The sequence below is a fragment of the Camelus dromedarius genome, chromosome 8 (genome assembly GCF_036321535.1).
Source record: "Camelus dromedarius isolate mCamDro1 chromosome 8, mCamDro1.pat, whole genome shotgun sequence".
Classification (NCBI taxonomy): Eukaryota; Metazoa; Chordata; class Mammalia; order Artiodactyla; family Camelidae; genus Camelus; species Camelus dromedarius.
In genome coordinates, this window is record NC_087443.1 from 9,329,787 (window position 1) to 9,351,219 (window position 21,433).

General features: G+C 39.0%; 1 pseudogene; it reads left to right on the forward strand.

The window, feature by feature from the left end:
* Positions 1–1,277, forward strand: part of LOC135321891 (formin-2-like) — a 58,937-nt pseudogene extending 57,660 nt beyond the window's left edge.
* The last annotated feature ends 20,156 nt before the right edge of the window (positions 1,278–21,433 follow it).

Sequence of the window (21,433 nt, forward strand, 5' to 3'; positions counted from 1 at the left end):
GATATATTTTGCTTAATTTTATCTTTTTTTCCCCTTTTTTTTTCTTTTTTGGTATTTTGAGTATTCCTTACTTTATGTTTATCTCTAATGTCTTTGTTGCCCCTCAGGAAGTTTCTGGCAGAAGTCTGAGGGTCAGGCCACTGTCATTCAGCAGCTGGAACAGACCATTGAGGATCTGAGGACCAAAATAGCTGAACTAGAGAAGCAGTACCCTGCTGTGGACATGGAGGTGGCAGCTGGCCCTCACAGGGTTCAGAATGGAGTGGCACCTTCAGAAGACGTCTGTCTGGAAGCTCTCAGGTTAGGAGAAAAGGGTTTGACAGGCAAAGTCAATCCAGACGTCCCTGACAGAAGAGGGCAGGACACTGACGCTGCCTTCTGTTAGTGCCCCACCTGAGTGTCCCCCAGGCCCACCTCGGGCTGAAAGTGGAGACTCAGCGGTGCCGTCCTCACCTTCTGGACCTCAGACAAAATTCTGTTCAGAGATATCTGTGGTTGTGTCTCCAAGGCGAATATCAGTACAGCTCGACGCACATCAGTCCAGCCAGACTCCACCACTCCCACACTTCCCTGGTCTGATGGTCAAGGACAGGCCGGACCTCAGCCTTCCCATCCTTCTCTTCATACTGAGTCTGAAGCCAGCCGTGAGCACTCTGTTTGCTCCTCCTTTGAAAACAGCCATGACATCCCACCCTCACCACCTCTGCCTTGTACAGAGTCCTCCAGCTCCATGCCTGGCCTGGCCCCAGTGGCCCCCACTCCCCCCTCTCCCATGACATGGGATATGCTCTGGCATGACAGGGCTTGCTTTGCCCAGTACAGCAGGCCCCTCAACTCCTCCTCTGCCTGGCACAGATATGCTGCCATGCCCTCCCCCCCAACTTTCTGGTGAGGGAATCCCTCCCCGCCACTTCCTGGAGTGGGGATCCCCCCTCCCCCTCCTCTTCCTGAAGTTGGGAATCCCCCACCTCCTCCTTTGCCATGTATGGGGGTTCCACCTCCTCCAGCCCCTCCCCCACCCCCATCCTGGAACAGGCATCCCCCTTCCCCCACCAGCCCCTCTGCTTCCTGGACCAGGCCTCCCTCTCCCACCACAAGCTGGGAGCAGCACTTTACCAGCACCACGAGTGTGTGGATTCCTTCGTCCTCCATTGCCAACTGGCTTGTTTGGATTAGGGATGAACCAGGACAAAGGGAGTAGGAAACAGCCAGTAGAACCCTGTCGGCCAATGAAGCCTCTCTGTTGGACCAGAATTCAGCTACACAGTAAAAGGTAACACGAATGGGAGTCTGTCTTTGCACAATTTGTCAATATGAAGGAAGCATTTTCCTTTCAAACTTTTGGGAAAGTGGCAATTTAATGTGTTTCTAAGTACCACTCTAAAGCTTGTCTGTGGATTTTTACATCAATATTCCATGAAGCAATCTGCTATTTAAAATTTTCGACTTTTTCCCAGAAGTATCCAAAGGATAAAACAAATGACATATATCAATGTACAGATTTCTGTCTAGTTTTTGATTGACTTTTTAAAGATAGAGGGATATATTTTTCTTAGCACACATGCTCTGTTGCCTAGTTGCAGAACCTCACTGACAAATAGCTTATAAAAGTGAATCAAATCCTTAGACAAACTGAGTCTTGAGGATGCTTTCTGCATCCCTTTTAAGGCACATTACTACTCTTCCATTTTGTTTGCAGTAGTCTTTTCGGAAACATGCTAAACAAAAATACACACACCCACACTCCATGAGTGAAATGATTTAGTTCTGAGCACTTCGTGGCACTTCTACAGAAGATCAGCAACACTGTGAGGTCATAAAATTATACATTTATATGATTTTTATAAAAGTTACATTTTGCTTCCCACCAGGTATGCCACTGGCTTATGGCTTATCAATGCACAGACCATAGCCTGTGTTCTTGATCTCTGGGACAGTGCTTTGACGTGGGTGTGGAATGTGCTGGTGGCAGACAAAACATGCACTTTAAATTTTACTGGACGTCTTTGTCCTAAGTTCTCAGGATTCTTTGAAATTTGTCTGGTGTGGCACAGATTTAGAAATAGGATATTTACCAGGCTCATTCTCATTTCTCATATTTATTTTCACTGAATCATTCTGAGGGGAAGAATCTATATATTTTGAATACTTCATGCTTTGCAGCTCATTCTCTGAATAATTTGCCACGTCAATTATATATGCTGATACATCATTTCAAACTGTGACCCAAACTCACTTCATCCATATGCGTTATATGAAGTTGTTTCGTTTAGTTGTTCTTTTGCTTTTAAAAAAAATGGATCTACCCTTTTTAGGTGGTACCACGTGAGTCGGCAGTCATTGAAAGGTCAGGTCACGTGGAATGATGGGCAGTGGTAGAAACAGGGAGGGGACCACTGTGGGTCATAAAATGATTGCTTTTTAGCCCATGAGTAATCCACAAAGCTGATGAGTCAAGTTGAAATTGTGAGATAGCAAACATTTCCAGCCTTGATAGCCATCCTGAGAGGGGTTTTTCATTTATGTTTTTACATAATGACTTGATAACTGAGAATTCCTGGAAATTATTCTTTCCAAAATTACTATTGTTTTCTCTTCCACCCTCTCCTCCTTGTCCTTTCTGTTCATGCTCCCCGTGATGTCTTGGGGTTTGGCTTGATGGCTCTCTCACTGGTTTTTTGCTTAACTTTAGAGACTCCAGTGTTTCACTTATTTGGGAAAAAATTGAAGAGCCATACATAGATTGTCATGGATTTGAGGAATTATTTTCCAAAACTACTATAAAAGAGAGGAAGAAATTATTTTTGATACCATCACAAAGACCAAGGCTAAACAAGTGAGTACCCATGTGTTTTCTGAAGTTGGACAGTATTTGGGGCATAAGTGTGAACTTTCCTTACAGAAAATCTTTGAAATCATTTTCTGGGCTCTGTAACCTGCACAGTCCGTAAGCACTGTGCAGAGGATAGAATTTTACAGCATGTGGTTAAGTAAGAGCTTCCCAAATAAAACAACAAATAATCATCTCCACCAAGTGTCAATATTCTGACTATTTTATTCTTAGTCTCACAAAGCTTATTTTCAAAGTTCCAGAAGTTGCTTATTTCTAGAATACCTTGTCTAGAAATAAATTGTCACTTGAATGAAATCCACCTGAGTGCTAGTATGGATGGAAAGAAAGGTAACAGTGAGCAAAAACAAACAAACAAAACCAAGCAAGGAACCCAGTCCTTAGTAAACCATCAGGAAAATGTAGTAAAATCCCAGAATAATGAGCCCAGATGGAAGGTGTTGCTACTGGCAGCCCTCCTTCACCTTGAAATGGGGAGTAGCTGCCTTTCTCACCTTTGCAGGGGAGGAGGAAGTGCACAGAGGAAGGAGTGGCAAGCAGTTCAGATTTTTCAGGTCAGGGAAAGGGAGAGAAGTGAGACCTGAAGTCCCCAGTGTTCTCCTGGCGCAGTCTCCCCAGATGAGCCACAACTAATGGGGTGATGTGATTCCTTGAGTTTCTGCCTCTAACCTGGAATCTGTAGCTAGACGTGTGACCCACAGTCTTTCCTCTCAATATTTTATTTCAGAGCAGACAACCCCTACCAGACAGATGCTCCAAAATCCAGCCAGGAAGGGATGGATTCGAATGGAACCTCTATAGTAGGTGGGCAGGTTCACCCCAGGCATTTCTGTTAATCTGAGAATGATGCAAATCCAAATATTATGCAGTTCAGTTTTTCAGAACCATTTACTGTGGTACAGCTGGTTGCTGGTGAATTTAGATCAGAAACTATGGTAAACCTGGCATATTGTAGGCACTGAATAAATACTGTTGAACAAATAAGCCAGCTGACTGCAGGAGGAGGACTTTATAAATATCAGTGACTATGCCCAATAATGATTAAAAGATAAAAAAAAACATTCATCTCATAATAATCAATATGGCCAAGGTGAGTTTGTTGGTGGAATAAAGGTAAATGGAAAACCACATTTTTCTGCCGGAGGGAAACATTTAAAAAATCTTTTCTACGGTGTATTGCAGATAGCACGCTTAGGCTGAGTCTTCATGTCTCTTCTCTTGGGCTGTATCAGAGATGGAAAATCTGTCTGGGCAAGGAATACAGGCGGGGAGCACAGGCATCATGAAGAGGGAAGCAGCCGGGTTGTCACCTGACGAGCTGGCAGATATGATAGGAAATGTCTCTTGTTTAGAGATGAAATTCTCAAAAAGGCAAGCCATGCCCTTCCCGCCTCCCATCACACTTTTCCTGTTAAGTGAACAGAAATAAGGTGGATGCCTCATATGTTGTCCATGAGAATAGGATTTCATGATTTCTTTGACATTCCATTTCTAAGCTTACTGAAATAAGATTCATGTCCAAATCATTAAGACTTCAAACTCAACTAGTTGGCATGAGATGGCGTCTTAGCATACGAACAGTGCGTCTGTGTTGAACATCATCTCAGCACAGTCGCCTAACCCTGTCACTAGGACATTTCATAAAGTGGGGGTAAGACTTTGCCAGTCCTGTAATGTACACCTGTTGATGGTGACACTGCTGTTGACCTTCTGTCTCAGAGAGGGTTTGTGGAACAGTCTCCGTCATGACTCGTGATGAGCTTGCTCGGCGTCTCTTTGGCCTGGGTCTTGTACTCAGCTCTGTCAGGTCTGTTTTTGGAGAGATAAGGAATTTTTTTTTCCATATGTTGGCGAGAGAAAAACCTGCTGCAAAGTGTTATATTGCTGAAGAAAGCTAGTTTTATTTACCTGTGTTGTATTTGGAATAAAAATCTATCCATTATATCTACTTGAGATTTTAAAGGATGCATGCAAATACATTTGACCCTTGAGCAACACGAGGTTAGAGGCACCAACCAGCCTTCTGTGTAGTCAAAAAGTTCTGTGTAAATTATAGTCAGCCCTTCATGTACGGAGTCCCTCCACATCCTCATTTCCACGTCCACAGATTCAACCAACCTCAGATCGTGTGGTACTGCAGAATTTACTACTGGAAAACATCTGTGTGTAAGTGGACCTGCACAGTTCAAATTGTGTGACCTGTAATTCCTCTTTTCATGTGCAAACATTTTAGTACCTCATGACCCATTTCCAGGGAAATGAATAGCCTTAATGCCTTGGAATGTGTTTATAGAAGTATTTCAAGCTATTATTCTTATATACAATGAAAGCTATGAATTCTGGTTTTCTTTAGATATTTCAGAATAGCCAAATAATTTTCTGTGATCTGTCCTCTTCTTGAAAGTAAGACTGTGGCTGAATGCACTGCTATTTAAGGAGGTGGCTGTGCTGTTTTTACTTTCAGAAAAGATGTTTTCAGTGCGATAACAGAAGATTGCTTAGCTGGACACACTGCTGTTCGGCAGGAGGAAGAGGTTGTTCTCTGGATGCCTAGAGTAGCAACGATGATGGATCTCTTGTATTTCTAAACCCTTTCTCCTCCAAGGAACCAAAGACAGAGGATTTCATACTTTTCATAGAATCTATATTTGAGTTCTGTGATGACTTCTTAGCTTACCCTTCTGCATTTTGAGGTATATGAAGCATAATGAGATTAGCTGGGAAGGCATATGGGAGTTTATCAGACTGTGATTTGACACAGTTCTCCTTTAGCAAACGAGCATGACTCAGATCAGAATTAAACACCAACCTGCTAACTTGGCACAACAGTAACCCTGTCTCTTAAGGAATCAAGAAGAAGATAGAAAACCAGTCTCATATGAGGTCCATGCTTAAAACATCACACACGTATACACTTGCCCATTTTTTATGTCTAACTTTTTTTCATTGAAGTATAGTCAGTTTACGATGTGTCAATTTCTGGCATACAGCACAATAGTTCAGTCATACACATACATACATATATTCATTTTCATATTCTTTTTCATTACAGGTTCCTGAAAGATACTGAATATAGTTCCCTGTGCTGTACAGTCGAAACATTGTTTATCTCACTTGCCCATTTTGAAGGAATACCCTAGAGCTAGTAAACATGTAGCCGAGTCTCCTCTCACCCAAAAGGGTAATTCACTAACTGTAATGTTGATAATGATCCTAAGTCAGCTTGGGATCTTTCATGTCCAAATAAAGATTAAATTTAACCTGACCTATGAGCAGGAAAATGGGAGAATTTACATGGGAATGATTTAGATAGTAAGAATGGCCTCAAAGAGAAGTTTCTGGTTCATCCTATGCCAAATGAGGTCATGAGCAAATATATTTTGGTAAACACAGCAGTAGTAGTAGCAGCTGCTTCAGCAACAGAAATAATCATACTGGTAATTATGACAACAACAGTCATAACAACCACGGAAACCTCCAGGCTATTGGGCTTTATTTACCACCTGCCAGTCATTGTCCTAGCAATCTAATATTAGCTCATTTCATCCTCATAATCCTGTGAGGTAGACACCATTGTCCCTGGTGTATAGTCCAGAAAACCAAGTTGCAGAGGGATCACAGTGTTCCCAGGAGAGTAGAGGGTGGAGCTTGGGTGCAGACTTCAGCCATCTGGCTTCAGAGTCTGTTCTCTTAATCATGAAGTCATAGGTATGGATGTGGCCTGTTATATATGCGTGTAAGTTTGGTATTTTATTCATATGGAAACCAGAATGAGAATAGATAATTTTAAAAATAATTTGAATTTGTATTGATTTTCATATATGCCAAATGTTTATTTATGTATTTTTTTTTGGTTGTTCTTATTTTTATTGGTTATCATTATTAAGTTTGTTTGGCACATTCCAGTCTATACAGAACTTTACAAACATAATCTTTTTTAAAAAATTGAAGTATATCAGTTACAATGTGTCAATTTCTGGTATACAGTATAATGTCCCAGTCATGCATATATATATTCATTTTCATATTCATTGTCATTAAAGGTTATTATAAGATATTGAATATAGTTCTCTGTGCTATACAGAAGAAATGTCTTTATCTATTTTTCTATATAGTGGTTAACATTTGCAAATCTCAAAATCCCAAATTTATCCCTTCCCACCCCCTCATCTAACTTCCAGAAAGGCTTTTCTGTGTGTTGTTAAAGTTCATAATAACAATGGGAAAAGAAGCATTCATTGCTTAAATGTTCCTATGTAGAGTGTATAATGTAAAGCCTCTAAGTATTCTTACCTGAAATAGTATTTGCTGTTAAAAAGCTTCCCCTTATTATGTTGGGACATTGGGAGATCATGTGTGCTGTACTTCAAATGTTGTCTGCTGCTGTAAGATTGGTTGGTCGGAAAAGGAAAAGAGGGGTATGAATTTTATCTGTGAATCTGCTTACTTTTACTTATTGAAAATGTTTATTTTTTAGATTAAAAATATGTCTTATCATAATCAGTGGGTATTTCAGGGCTCACAGGATGATGGCCTGAGTGACACTCTGAGTAGCAGAAGTCTAGTGTTGTGCATTGGTGTTCATTTGTCCTGTTGTAGCTGGCAGGGGTGTGTTTGGGTTGGCCAGTGCTATTTGTCTCTTAGACCTAAAAGAATGTGTGAAATAGCAAACATTTTATAGTAAGACGATTTAGATTTGTTTTGAGGAATGCATCATAAATGTTTGGTACTTTGTAACTTTTAACAATAACATCTATTTTTAATAGAATACATTCCTATTGCAAGCCTTAAAATGTATTTACATGGAAAACCACATCAAAATACAAGGCTATAAGTTAGATGAACACATGATTTGTGGAATCTGAGTCTGTTTTAGATGTTGAAAAATCACTGTTTTTTGAAGATGCTTTTCCTGTAACTATTTATAGAGCATACCCAATCAATTCAAAGAATGCAGCAAAAATAACCTGTTTGTAAAAAATTCTCTTTCAGCCAGAATATTATTTTTATACTTCAAAATAAATGGCTAAAGACTGAACAAGCAAAGAGCCTAACGGCATATTAAAAAGGAAATATAATTAGGCTGATGATCCTTGACCTTGCTAGATGTATTAGGAAAATTATATTTAATTAATTGTACTTTGGAATTGCAAAAAATTTAACAATGATGGTGATGTTTAGTTCTTTTGGACTTTATATTACATTTAATATGATGATATTAAGTTCTGCTGGACTAGATGTATTAGAAAGGGGTATTAATTTTCAACAGATGAAGTGTTCTGTTTATTAAGATCCATCAGCATTGAAAAAAAGGGCTTGGGGGAAATTTACTTAAGATTTATTGTCTTTTAAAATTCTTTACGGAAACTAAAATTCATCCTTGCAAAAGTGAGGGAAGATTTGTTCAGATGATGGGAGTGTGTATTGTCAATACTGCTAATGTGGAGTGACGCAGCTACTGCAGAGAACCTGGGAAACTAGAAAGAGAGGGGGCCCCAATTACTTTCAGGGCTGCACCCCTTTCTTGACCTGATGGGAACACGGTTTATCCATTTCTGCAGGGAGAACAGCAGAGAAAAGCAGGAGCGTTGTCAGGGAGAGCCATGTCAGAGAGGTTCTCTGGAGGGCTAATTTATTACAGAACAGCCCATGGGGTCCAGCATTATCTAATCGTCACAAAATGTGCTGCCTGTGGTCAGGAATTGAATAGAACGAGTCAGCTGGACTTAGGGTGAGACTGGAAGAGATGAAACTTGAAGTGGGCCTTGAAGAGTTTATTTTATTTAGATATGTACAGAGGATTAAAGGATGAATTTAAAAAATTCATTGAAGGGTAGTTGATTTACAGTGTTAGTTTCAGGTGTAAAGCAAAGTGATTCAGCTATACATATGCATACGTACATACATCATTTTCTTTTCAGATTCTTTTCCGTTATATGTTGTTACAAGAAATTAAATATAGTAAGGGATTACGTTTGAAGATAGCACCGTGAGCAAAGATTTCCTTGCGTCTTATTTAAAACCATAGTAAATCAGCCAGCAGAGTAGCAGCCTTCTCCTGTGTGTGGGACGTTCCCGTGTGATGGTTTCAGGAATGTGAATGCAGGCTGTTGGTATTCATTTCCCTTAGCTGAATGTGTCTCCTTCTTGTCCTCCTAGCAAAAGTCTTTAGGTTTTTCACATTAGACATAAGACTGAGAATTAAATTTAGATAAATTAGACCTGAAGTTAATTTTGATGTCTTGGTTCTACATAGTGGAATGTATGTTTCTTTACTAGAGACAGCAACAGGGTTTTGGACTATTCCAGTGCAAAGGAGAACTTTATTTCTTTTTGGTTTTAAAGTGTAGTTACATTTATGACAGCTCCTACCTTCTGCCTGTAGGAGGTGATGCTGGTGACACTAGACTGATTGCTCACAGTGTGCCTCTGTGTGACCTAAGCTGAAAAATAGCTCCAGTTATTTGAGGACACAAAGTTAAGACTTAGAAGAAAAATTAATGTTCTTATTTATATCCCTAGTTTTTAATTTAAAACTTTTTTATTTAGACCAAAATATAAATTTATATTTCTGAAAGTAAATGACACCAGACCATAATTTGAAATTACATGCACACACACACACAAATCACTGGTAGACATAATTTTTATCTACACACAATATAATACAGCTGCACATTTCTTCTTTATTCTTTTGACTAACTTTAAAAGGAAGTACATAAAACAATATGTATATTATTGAGCCTGTGACATATAGACATGTAATATACTTGAGAACAAAGGAACTAGTAGAAACAAAAGCTGTATTTGTTTTAGAGTAAGGAAGTGACACCATATGGTAATTCAAATCTACAGAAAAAAAATGAAGAGAACAATAAAGGGTAAATAAGATTAATATAATATAGTTTATAAATATACTTCTCTCCTCTCTCAAGTTCTTTAAAAGACAAATGATTATATAAACTAATAATTATAAGTTTGTACCATATATAAATCACACACATAGTTTGTATAACAGTAGTAACATAAAAAGGTGGGAAGTGAATGGAGCTATAGAGGAGTAAAGTTTCTATATTTTTGAAATTAAGTCAGTATAAATATGAGATAGATTCTTATAAATTAAAATAAATATTGTAAGCCCTAGACTAACCACTAAGAAGACTCAACTACTGTATAAAGTACTTGGGCTAAAATAGTGAATAAAGTATAAACGAATTAAGTATCTACTTAATGTACGTATCCATCCATTACAAAAGAAGGCAGTAAAGGAAGAATAGAGGAACAGGAGCACATTCTGACCCAACAGTTCGCCTGCTCTGGACAAGCCGCGCCAGATCTACTCTAGGAACCCCGAGCCTGCACTGTCCTCGCGCGGACGAGTAGAGCACCCCCGCCCCGCTCAGCTCACCTTAGCTCCCTCCCCGAGGTGAGCCCGGTCCCCAACTCCTCCAGGCGGGGTGGGGGAGGGGGCTGCTCTTTTTGGGTGGACTTCAAGGCGTGAGGCCGACAGGTGCTCTGGGGGACGGCCTCGTGCCTCGCTCAGTGGCCCCACGTCTCTTTTGGGAGGCCAGTGCGGGTGCGGAATCCGGGAGGTGTCCGCACAAAAGGCCAAGACAAACTCCCCATCGCCTCCCCTCCCTCTTGCCTTCCTCGCCCCCTCCCTTTCCTGCCTGCTCCCTCCTCTTTCAGACCTGGCCTTGGATCGCTCAGATGGTGTCAGTTCAGTCCCGGCGCGTCTGAGCTAGGAAATGGCCATGGAGCCGGAGCCGCAGGTATAGTGGGCGCGCCCCTCGCCCGCGCGGGGTCCCAGGTGGCGCCTCGCCTGTCCCCTCTGGCGTCCTGCGAGCCCGCCCTCGAGTCTCCGGAACTCATTATCTCGCCCAGTCCCCCGGGATGGTCCTGCCGTCCTACCCGCCCCCCAGCCCCCCATCCATACTATGTGTTCCGCTCCTCTAGGGCGGCCCCTCCCCACCCATCTTCTGAGCAAATCCACCAGCAGGTGTCCGTGGAGCCCCTGGTGTGTACAGACGTGTTTGACCATCACACTCACTCTTGGAAACAGTCTAGATGGCTTGGGGGCAGGGGAGCAACCCCTTCCTCGTGTCGGGAGCGAGGGGCCCGCTGGTGGGAGCCCGGGGGCTGCGTGGGTGGTTGGGTGGGAGGCTGTTCCTGAAAAGTTGGGTGGCTCTTCCGAGCAGGTCTCCCCGTTTGCCCACTCGGTTGTGGGGGGCGAGCGGAACAGAGGGGGCCGGCATGGGGTCCTCTGCGATTGCCCCGGAGGGGCCAGGGCAAGTTGGAAACAGCCGAAACAATGCATTCTAACAGGCGTCCCCTGCAAACAATGGCCAGGAGCGTCTGCAGAGGCTGGGCGGAGGGCGCCTCTACAGAGGCCGAGGGAGGGACTGGGCCTCGCTGCCCTAGGCACACAGCTGTGTATGGACCATAGCTGTTTTGACCCTCCTTTTATGAATGTGGAGCCCAGTCACATTTTGTATTTCCAGTAGTGAGACCAGTTCCATTCCCTGCTGTGTGACCTCTCCCCCTACCAGTTTCTGCATAAGCCAAGATCTTTACCTTCTCCTCCTTGTGCACACTCCAGTAACCTCTCACCTCCACACTGCTTATTAACTTGGGCTTCTCTGCTATTTCTGGTCCAAAGAGATACTATCATTTTTTTAAAGCACACTGCGTGGCTTGGTTTTCTCTCTTTACGTTCTCATTCGTTGCTATGTGTTTTCAGCAGCACAAAGGCTCAGCCTATGAATTTATCATTCCATTTGACTGGATATCTCTATTCACTTTTATACATTTTTTTCCCTCTGAAAATTATAACATGAGCATTTCCCGTGTCATTTAATGTAATTCAAAAACTTTTTAAGATGATTTCATAATAATCCATCTTATGATTGTGCTGTAATTTAGTTGTCATTTGATTCTTGTAAGAAATTAGACTCCAGTTTTCCTTGCTCTTGAGAAACATTGTGTTGAACATCCTTATTGAGAGTCTTTTTACTATAGCTCTGATTATTCTTTAATATAGATTCTGATAATTATGGGATCAGAGGCAATGTATATTTGTTTTCAGATTCTTGATTTTTATTACCCAAATACCTTCTAGAAAAGCAACTTGTGAATTTAAAGGGTGGGATGTCTCATAAAATAGAATTGAAAAATAAAATTTATGAGATTTAGATCAGTAAGGAATCTCAGAGATATTATAGTCTAATACCTATCATTCAACAACTTTTATTAAATTAATAGAAAATAAAAAATAAAAACATAGACCCTTCCTTCTAGTTCATAGACTAATAAGAGGACCAATACTTATGTGAATAACCACTATACAGTATACAGGTACTTTTAGTTATGTAAATAAGATAATATAGAAACACAGAAAAGGAATGTTTAAATATTCTTGGAAAATTATATGTAAATCGGATTTTGAAAAGTAACCTAAAAAGTGACAAGAAATGGATTGCAAAATCTGATACAGCTAGAACATAAGTTGCTCAGGGACATGGAATCAGAAGATGACAAGCCATCCTTGCAAAGGGTCTTAAGGACCTACTGAAAAGTTTGGACTCCATTCTGCAATCACTGCTTAGCCACGGGAATGCTTCTAGGCCAGGACGCAGTGCACTCAGATAGGCGTTTCTGAAAGGCCATCATGCGGCACTTGTGAATGATGGTTTAGAGGGGAGACTTGAAGCAGCAGACCTAGACAGTCAGTCGTTGAGGGCACAAGCTGAGGTCCCTGTGTTAGTATGAAAAGGATCTGGGAGTACTTGGAGATGCATTACAACAAGATTCTAAGCAAACAGATACAGAGAGTAAGGAATAGGGATAAGATGACTCTTTAATAGCTTGTATACCGGGCTGGATGCTAATACTATTCCAGAAGGGAATCCAGGAGGAATGAATAGTCCAGATACCCCTGTATTCATAGAATGCAATAAACATAAGATGAGAAAGTTTTCTGATCATGCAGAACACACAAGTTCATATGCTTTAGAAGGGATTTACATTTTATTCCAAATGCAATATCCAGCCACTGTAGAATTCTGTTTAGGGAATTGGAGTGATATAGTTTGTGTCTTGAAAATACTGCTCTGGCAAGCATAGAATTTCAGAGACATGTTGGTAAGAAACTCAAATAAAAGATGATAATCATTTTGACAAAGGAGGGGGACAGAAGAGATGGAAAGAACTTTAAAAAATGATTCCAATTTTAGGGCCAGTGAGGGTGGTATAAACTATTTAAATGTTTCTGTGTAGAAGCTAATATATAACTGCTTCTTAAAAATTTGATCGCTCCATAATTTCCTCCAGGTGAACATTAGATTACTGTAAAGTTTTTCTGTTTGAGATGTTTAAAAGCCTTTACATAAGCTTTGAAGGAAACATTTTAATTTGTGATTTTTTTCCAAAGTCAGTAAGCTTTAATTATCTTTCTCTCTCTTCTCATTTTCCCTCCCCTTCCCTGTACCAATATGAACATGTACTCAATTCAGATAAACATTTTCTAGGATGTTTAGACTTTTTATGCTGTAAATCTCTTGACTCTCATTACTTTCAGTGGTAATTTTGCTAGTGGAACGGAGAGTTAATGAGAAGAAAATCACGTCATTGGTCATTTAATTTTAAGATTTTATGCCATTTATTCACATTACAAAAAAAAAAGTAAGTTGTATTTCCTCATTTTCACTAATCTTTTGCTTTTCGGACCTGACTGCCTTGAGAAAAACCACAATAATTAATGGTGATTATTTATCTGACATTTAAATGAAGACTTATTTTATTTTAGAAATTATCCCTGATTGTGTTACAATGTGTACTTTGCAAAAGTGTTTTCTTTTCATGCAATAATCAACTTGGATTAATTCAAAGCTGTAAGATGCTGTTTCACACAGGGACCCAATAAACAAATTATCACATGAAAGTATCATCTTCACATATGGGGTAAACTGTCACCATGGGATTCAAGTCATTAAAAGTACTCTTTGTGAATGTTTCATTCTCTGTGAATGAGGTCCTGTGATTATTTCTTTTTCCATTTTCCATTTGCATACTCCTGCTCACCCTTTGTACTCAGCTAGAGTGACTTTTCAATAAAGCTGTCTGGATGAACTTGACCTTCAGAAGAACATTGGTAAAAATACACCTGTAGCTTTATAAGTAGATATTTACAGAGGTGAATGACAAGCAATATGTTAAAAGTGAGGGTGTAAATATCAATACTTTTTCAAATTACACCTAGGATTTCATCTTGGGAAATACTACTGATTAATGTATTTTTCAAAAATTTTAAAAGTCAGAGAATGTGAAATATTGACAAAGATCTGAATTAGTGAGAACTCTTTTACACTGACAACAGAAATATAAATTGACACACTTTCTTTGGGAAACAGTCTGGCAATATCTCATTAAGTTTTAAAAGTTCATATTCTCTGACCCAGCATTTGGTCCCTAGATGTATATACCAGTGCAGAGGTACCAGGCTAACTACATAGCTGTTTATATTTACAGCAGCAGTATCAAAACCCCTCATATATTTTTCAATAAAATAATTGCTGTATAAATACCTTCTTTCAAAGAACATCTGTTGAAGAGTGAAACTGATTACACTGCATTTATCTGAATTAAAAATAGTTAACTCTTAATACAATCTGGAGAAAAACAAGGCATGGGAAAATACAAATACTATAATTTCAATTTTCAACATTAAATATATGTATATATAATTACTTGTTTAGGGATAGCAAGGGGCTGAAAAAGACAAAGTTGAAGGTAGTGATTGTCTCTAGGCCTGAGGGTGGGATGTAAGGAGCATATGGGACTCTTCCAAAGTACTAATTATGTTCTGTTTCTTAAGTTGGAAATTGGGTATATGTTGTATACATGTTATGTATGCTCCTCTGTGCATATAACTCTTTAATCTTTGTATTTAAGAAGAAATAAGATTAGGCAACCATCCAAGAATCTGTTTGAATTAGAGTTGAAATCTAATCATTGGACTTACTAATTTAGAATGTGTGACCACTTCAGCCTTTTTTATTGTTTATGAAGAAATTGTACAGCTTAGCATATTCAAGAGTAAATACAATTAAGGACCGTTTAGAACAAACTGTGTTTAAGAAGATTTTAAATACAAATTTGCATATGAATTGTAGTAATATGTAAAACCTTTTTTGGGGAAATAGTAACCTGAAAAACTGGCAAATTTTCTGGTAAACAGTTAAAACAGATATCATGTATAAGCAGTTAAATAAAAGCAAAATTAAATACTAGTGTCAGAAAGCTGTTGAGTACTTAGAAAAATATAATCCATTAGATTAATGGATTATTGTTTCTACTAGTTGTGAGTAAAGTCAGGAAAACAGAAACTATATTTGTTAGTTTAACAGAAATCAGTTTACACAGGTAATTAGGTTACCACATGTTAGAGCAAAAAGGGAACTCTTAGGTAAATACTGGGAGCGCCATCATCCCTAGGGCAGAGGAATGAGATGAAGAGGTTGGAGTTCTCCAGGAACCTGGCATGAGGGAGAGTGTTCCGTGGGGCTCAGACCCAGACGTCTGTGGAGACGATGCTGCCTGTGCAAACAGTGCCCCAGGAGCTCAGAGAATGAGCCTCGCAGAGCTGAGCCTGGGAGCTTTGAGGAGGTCATACTGACTGTGCTGGTACTTTGAAGGGTGCTTTGATGCTGGGTTTGGGCCTGTAAAACCAAGCGGGGAACCAGAGCCACCTGCTGATTTGTGAGAAGTGTCTGGGAGCAGAGCTCACCAGAGCAGCAAGCCACTCTGCTGCCCCTCCCCTCCTCCAAGCCCTCTCTTCCCTCCTCTTTGGTGAAACCTGTCAGGGAGCCAGATGGCAAAGGACAAAGGTAATTGGCTGACTCCTAGCACCTGCATCCCAGGCCTTAGTACAGAAAGGGAGTTTGGGGTTAAAAGACAATATCTTAACTACTTATTCCATTCTTTTATTTTCCTTTTTATTGAAGTATAGTTGATTGACAATCTTGTGTCAGTTTCTAGTGTACAGCATAGTGATTCAGTTACACACAAACACACACACACACACACACACATATTTATATTCTTTTCCATTAGAGGTTACTACAAGTTATTGAATGTAGCTCCCTGTGCTCTGCAATAGGACTTTGTTGTTCATTTATTCTGTATATAGTAGTTTGTATCTGCTAATCCCAGACTCCCAGTGTATCCCTTCTCCCTCCCTTTCCTCTTTGGTAACCATAAGTTTGTTTTCTATGTCTGTGAGTCTCTTTCTGTTTTTAATTCTTTAATTTACATTTTTATTTCCATTATTCTAATGTGACCCCACCTGTCTCTCTTTGGTTCTCAAAGTTAAGAATAAATGGAAGAAATGCATCACTTGTGGTGATACTTACACCGCACTGTACCTTGTCATCTCCTGGTTAACAGTTCTTTGTGTTATCTTTACACTTTATTTAGTCCTTTCATTGTTGCTTTTTAGACAGCCTCACAGATGACCATACCCATTGCCAAAACTCAGAGAAGAAAAAGTCAGAACAGAGCACGGATGGAGGATTCTGACCAGTGTCTGGAGCAGTAGAAAGGTGCTGAGCTTGTTTGAGTAGCACACCTCATGTAGCCATAACCCACATCCTCTTCAGTTTTAGTAATAGTTACTTGTTAACTCAATTGTCCACGTGATTTGCAGGTCATTCTTATTATACCTTCGCCACCTTTCTGTGCTACATGTTGTCTTTGTTTCTGTATCATAAAGCTTTGAATGTATATATGTTGGAACTCATGGCTTCTGATAAGCCCTCATCAATTTTTATAAGAAATTGATAATTTCACAAAAACATCTAGAGTTCTTGTGCTGTGTCCTAAAAGTTGCAACTTCACTGAAATTTCTTTTCTCAAATTTTTTATCCAATTAACATTGGTCTGTAACATTATGTAAGTTTCATGTATACAACATTGTACTTCTACTTCTCGATGCCCTACAGTGAGCTCATCACCAAAAATAGTTTCCGTGTGTCACTATCCAGTTGTCCCACCGTTACCCATTTTGTCCTTCCCCTCTGGTAACCACTACTCTGTTCTCAGTAGCTACATGTTTATTTTTAGTTGGTTTGGTTTGTTCATTTATTTTGCTTTTTTGTTTGCTAGTTTTTTTATTTTCCACATATGAGTGAAATCATACAGTATTTGTTTTTCTGCACTGACTTATTTCACTTCACAGAACACCCTCAGGATGCATCCATGTTGTTGGCAATGGTGAAATTTCATCTTTTTATGGCTGAGTAATACTCCATTGTGTATATATGTACCATATCTTCTATATCCATTCATGTATTGGTAGTGATTAGGTTACATCCATATCTTGGCTGTTATAAGTAATGCTAGTGAACATAGGGCTGCATGTATCTTTTTGAATTAGTGTTTCTGTGTTGTTAGGATAAACACCCAGAAGTAGAATAGGTCATATGGTAATTCTATTCTTAATTTTTTGAGGAATCTCCCTACTCATTTCCATACCAGCTGCATGAATTTTCATTCCCAGAAATAGTGCATGAGGTTTCCCTTTTCTCCCCATTCTTACCAACAATTGTTATTTCCTATTTATTTGATAATAGCCATTCCAATAGGAGTGAGGCAATTGTGGTTTTGATTTTCATTTCCCTAATAATTAGTGATGTTGAATATCTTTTCAAGAGTCCGTTGGCCACCTGTATGTCCAAAGTATAGTGCCTATATTGGCTTTTAGAAGTTTTATGGTTTCGGACGTTACATTGAAGATTTTAATCCATTTTGAGTTGATTTTTGTGCATGATGTGAGATAGTGTCTAGCTTCATTTTTTTTTTTAAACCTGGCTGTCCAGTTTTTCTAACATGATTTTGAAGAGACTCTCCTTTCTCCATTGTACGTTCTTTTCTTGTCAGAAATTAATTGCATATACAGGTATGAGTTTCATTGCAGGCTTTCAATTCTGTTACACTGATGTATGTTTAAATTTTTCTGCCAATACTATGCTCTTTTGATTACTATGTCTTTGTAATACAGTTTGAAATCAGGGCATGTGAAGCAAATAACAGTGGTGTCTCTTTCAGTTGATGGGTGTTGCTCATTGCCGTTTGATTGATTGTGTGGAACATTTACTAAACTCCTTTAGGTCAGTGAAAACTTGCTGGGTCCAATATTTATTCCAGTTCCAGCATCAGTGTATTTCAGAATTGGAAGATATTGGCATCTATAGTGACAGAACTACTCCAGAAGCTCTGATGGCGTCTCTTGAGGTTTCTAGGCCAGTCAGAGATGCCTGCAATTACACTTTAAGTCATTATTTAATGACAATTTTAGGGGCAGCCAGTATGTGGCCAAGCCCCTGGCCAGTATTATGAAGAGCCTGTGTAAGCTTCTGGGATAGTCATTTCTGCCCTTGGTAAGCATTATCACCTAGTCATAGAAGTTAATTTTGTGATACCCTTAGAAAATGTCAGAGGCTTCACTTTGAATAAATTTATATATGTAGTGTGCTGGTGTATATTGTATAATATTTTCAATTGTATACAAATCACTCTGATACTCAAAGCATTATACCGTTTTATTTGTAGATTTTAACCAAGAATTAATTTGTACAAGTCCTAAATGTTAGAGCAACCTTTTAACTTTTCAATATATTATGGTTAAGGATGGACGTATTTGAAGAATTCTAGATCCATATGTGAAGTGTTACAACCAGCAAGTTCGTATGTGACAAGAACATTTTTATTATTTTATTGTAAGATGTTTCATGTCATCTTAAATATGGTTTTAATCAATGAAGTAATAACTTTTCACAACCAATTTAGGAAAGTTGAATATTTTTACTTATTTAGAAGAGTTGAGCTTGTAAATCATCTTTCATACTATGCCTTCCCAGTGTGTCTGCTGTCGCTCTGAAGTGGCAGCCACACCATCAGTTAAAGAGATACTTGTCTCCGCAGCTACAGAACCTTCAGCCTGTAAAACTTAAGTCAGATGCAGATGAAAGCCAAGCCTTACACTGTCTGTGAGGTGTGTTTGACTGCCCTTAACTCTAAACCAGGAGTTCTGTAGCAGCGCCCTGGCCTCGGCTTCTTTCATTAGAATTAGTACAATTCCAGGTTAGACAAACTGGGACTCCTTGTTATTTACTGTTGTTGTTTGTATATAGCTTTTTATTTTGATGTAACTCAAGCCTACAGGAAAGTTGCAAGCTGGGACTTGGAAATCCTTTATTTGCTTTACCTGGACAACCAGTTGCCTAATTTTCCTATTTCCCATTTTTTCTACTATTCCCTCCCTCACATACAGACCTGTATGTATGCGTGCTGGTATGTACATATGCAGCTGTGCATGATTTTTTCCTGAACCACGTGCCAGCAAGTCAGAGATGCCATGCTCCTTAACCACCAAATACTTTGGTGCATATGTTCTGAGAACGGGGATGTCCTTTGACATGTACACAGTATAATGATCAAATTGGACAAATTTGACGTCGATCAATTATCTCATCCACAGCCCGCATTTAGAAGTGTTCTTTATAGCTGTTTTTGCAGATCTAAGATCACACATCGCGTTTAGTTGTCACGTCTCCTGAGGCCTCTTGAACCTGTGGCAGCTCCACAGTCTTTGTCTTTCTGACGGTGCCATCGGGGCGCGCACAGCGGCTTGTTTTGTACACACACGTCTCTTCTTCTGGGTTTGTCTGCCGAGCGATCCGTGTCCTGTCTGTTGGCTGACTTGTGTCCGAGGGCTGTCGGTCTCATTCCTGCTAATGAGGATAAACACTTTGGTCACTTTGTCTAGGTGGTGTCTGCCTGTTCCTCCACTATGAAGTTATGTTTTTTTCCATTTAGAATCAGTAAATCACTTGTGTGGTGATTCTTTGAGGGTATCTAAATACCCTGTCCTCATCCTCCTTCACCCACTAGACTGAGCATCTGTTAAAACTTCTAACTTCCTTATTCCTTCTCTGTTGGTTGAAGCTTGTCATTCTTGTGTATACATCTCTTTAAACAAGTCTGGTATAACTAATTCCATTTTAAGCTACTTTGGTCTTTAATGTATTATGAGAAGCATTCATCAGTATTAACTAATTAATTATAGTTATAGCGTATAGGAAAGTTTAAGTTTATAGGAAAACCCAGTTTACCTTTCCTTGTAGTCTCTAAGTCTCATCTTTAGAATTCCTGTAAACTTCTACAATTTATTTTGCTTTCCTATGAGAAGTTCTGAGCTAATAGTAATGTTTATTTAACAATTTGTTTATTCTCAGAAATCAAAAGTTGTTCCCATGAAGAGCCATATGATTTGGAAAGGGAAATGGCTAGAAATAGTCCTATTCTATTTTCAGTAGGAAACAGTCTTTAGTAAGTGACACATTATGTCATGATTCATCACATTAATGTATTCAAAAAGCAGCATTATTTTAAAAAAATTAAGTTGAATTTATGCATGAACTTAGGTATAGAGCTCTATTGTTGAGTATCAAAATTCCTTAAGACCTTTCCTTTGGCTAGTTTGCTGATGGTTGTAATTCAGAACAGGCACAGTGATGGAAATATAAATAGATTGTTTTTGATTTTGTAGATAATTTTTTTCATTTCTTTTCTCATAGTATAGGTGACGCATGATCCATTTTAGTGGCAGAAGTATGTGAATATCTTATATATGTACCTTTGAAGGAAACATGTGGCAAAACATCTATTTTTAAGCGGGATCACGTTGCCTTCTGAAGTTAGGGAAAAGCAAATGTCCAACACCGAGAAGTGTTGTGTTTTGTAATGCTTTTACCTTTTTGATTGCATTGTTGACCATTGAAAAGATAAATATTTAGAAAATGGGAGAATATATATATATATATATATTTAATGAAGTATACTCAATTTACAATGTTGTATTTTTCATATACAGCATAATGATTCATTTATATGTGTGTGTGTGTATATATATATATATATATAAATATATATATAATCCTTACCATATTCTTTTCCATTATACATTACTACAAGATATTGAATATACTTCCCTGTGCTATACAGAAGAAATTTATTGTTTATCTACTTTATATATAGTACTTAGTGTGTGCAAACCTCGAGCCCCCAATATATCCCTTCTTTTACCCATAAATGTGTCTGAATCTGTTTCTGTTTTCTAAATAAGTTCATTTGTATCTTTTTTTTAAGATTCTACATATAAGCGATATCCTATGGTATTTTTCTTTCTCTTTCTGGCTTATGTCACTTCAAGTGACAATCTCCAAGTCCGTCCATATTGCGGCAAATGGCATTTTATTCTTTTTATGGCTGAGAAGTATTCCATTGTGTAAATATACCACAAATTCTTTATCCATTCATCTCTCAAGGACATTTGGGTTGTTTCCATGTCTTGGCTATTGTAAAGAGTGCTGCTATGAACATTGGGGTGTGTGTATATTGTCAAATTAGAGTTCCCTCTGTATATTTGTCCAGGACTGGGATTGCTAGATCATGTGGTAAGTCTAATTTTACTTTTGAGGAATTTCTATACTATTTTCCACAATGGTTGCACCAAACTACATTCCC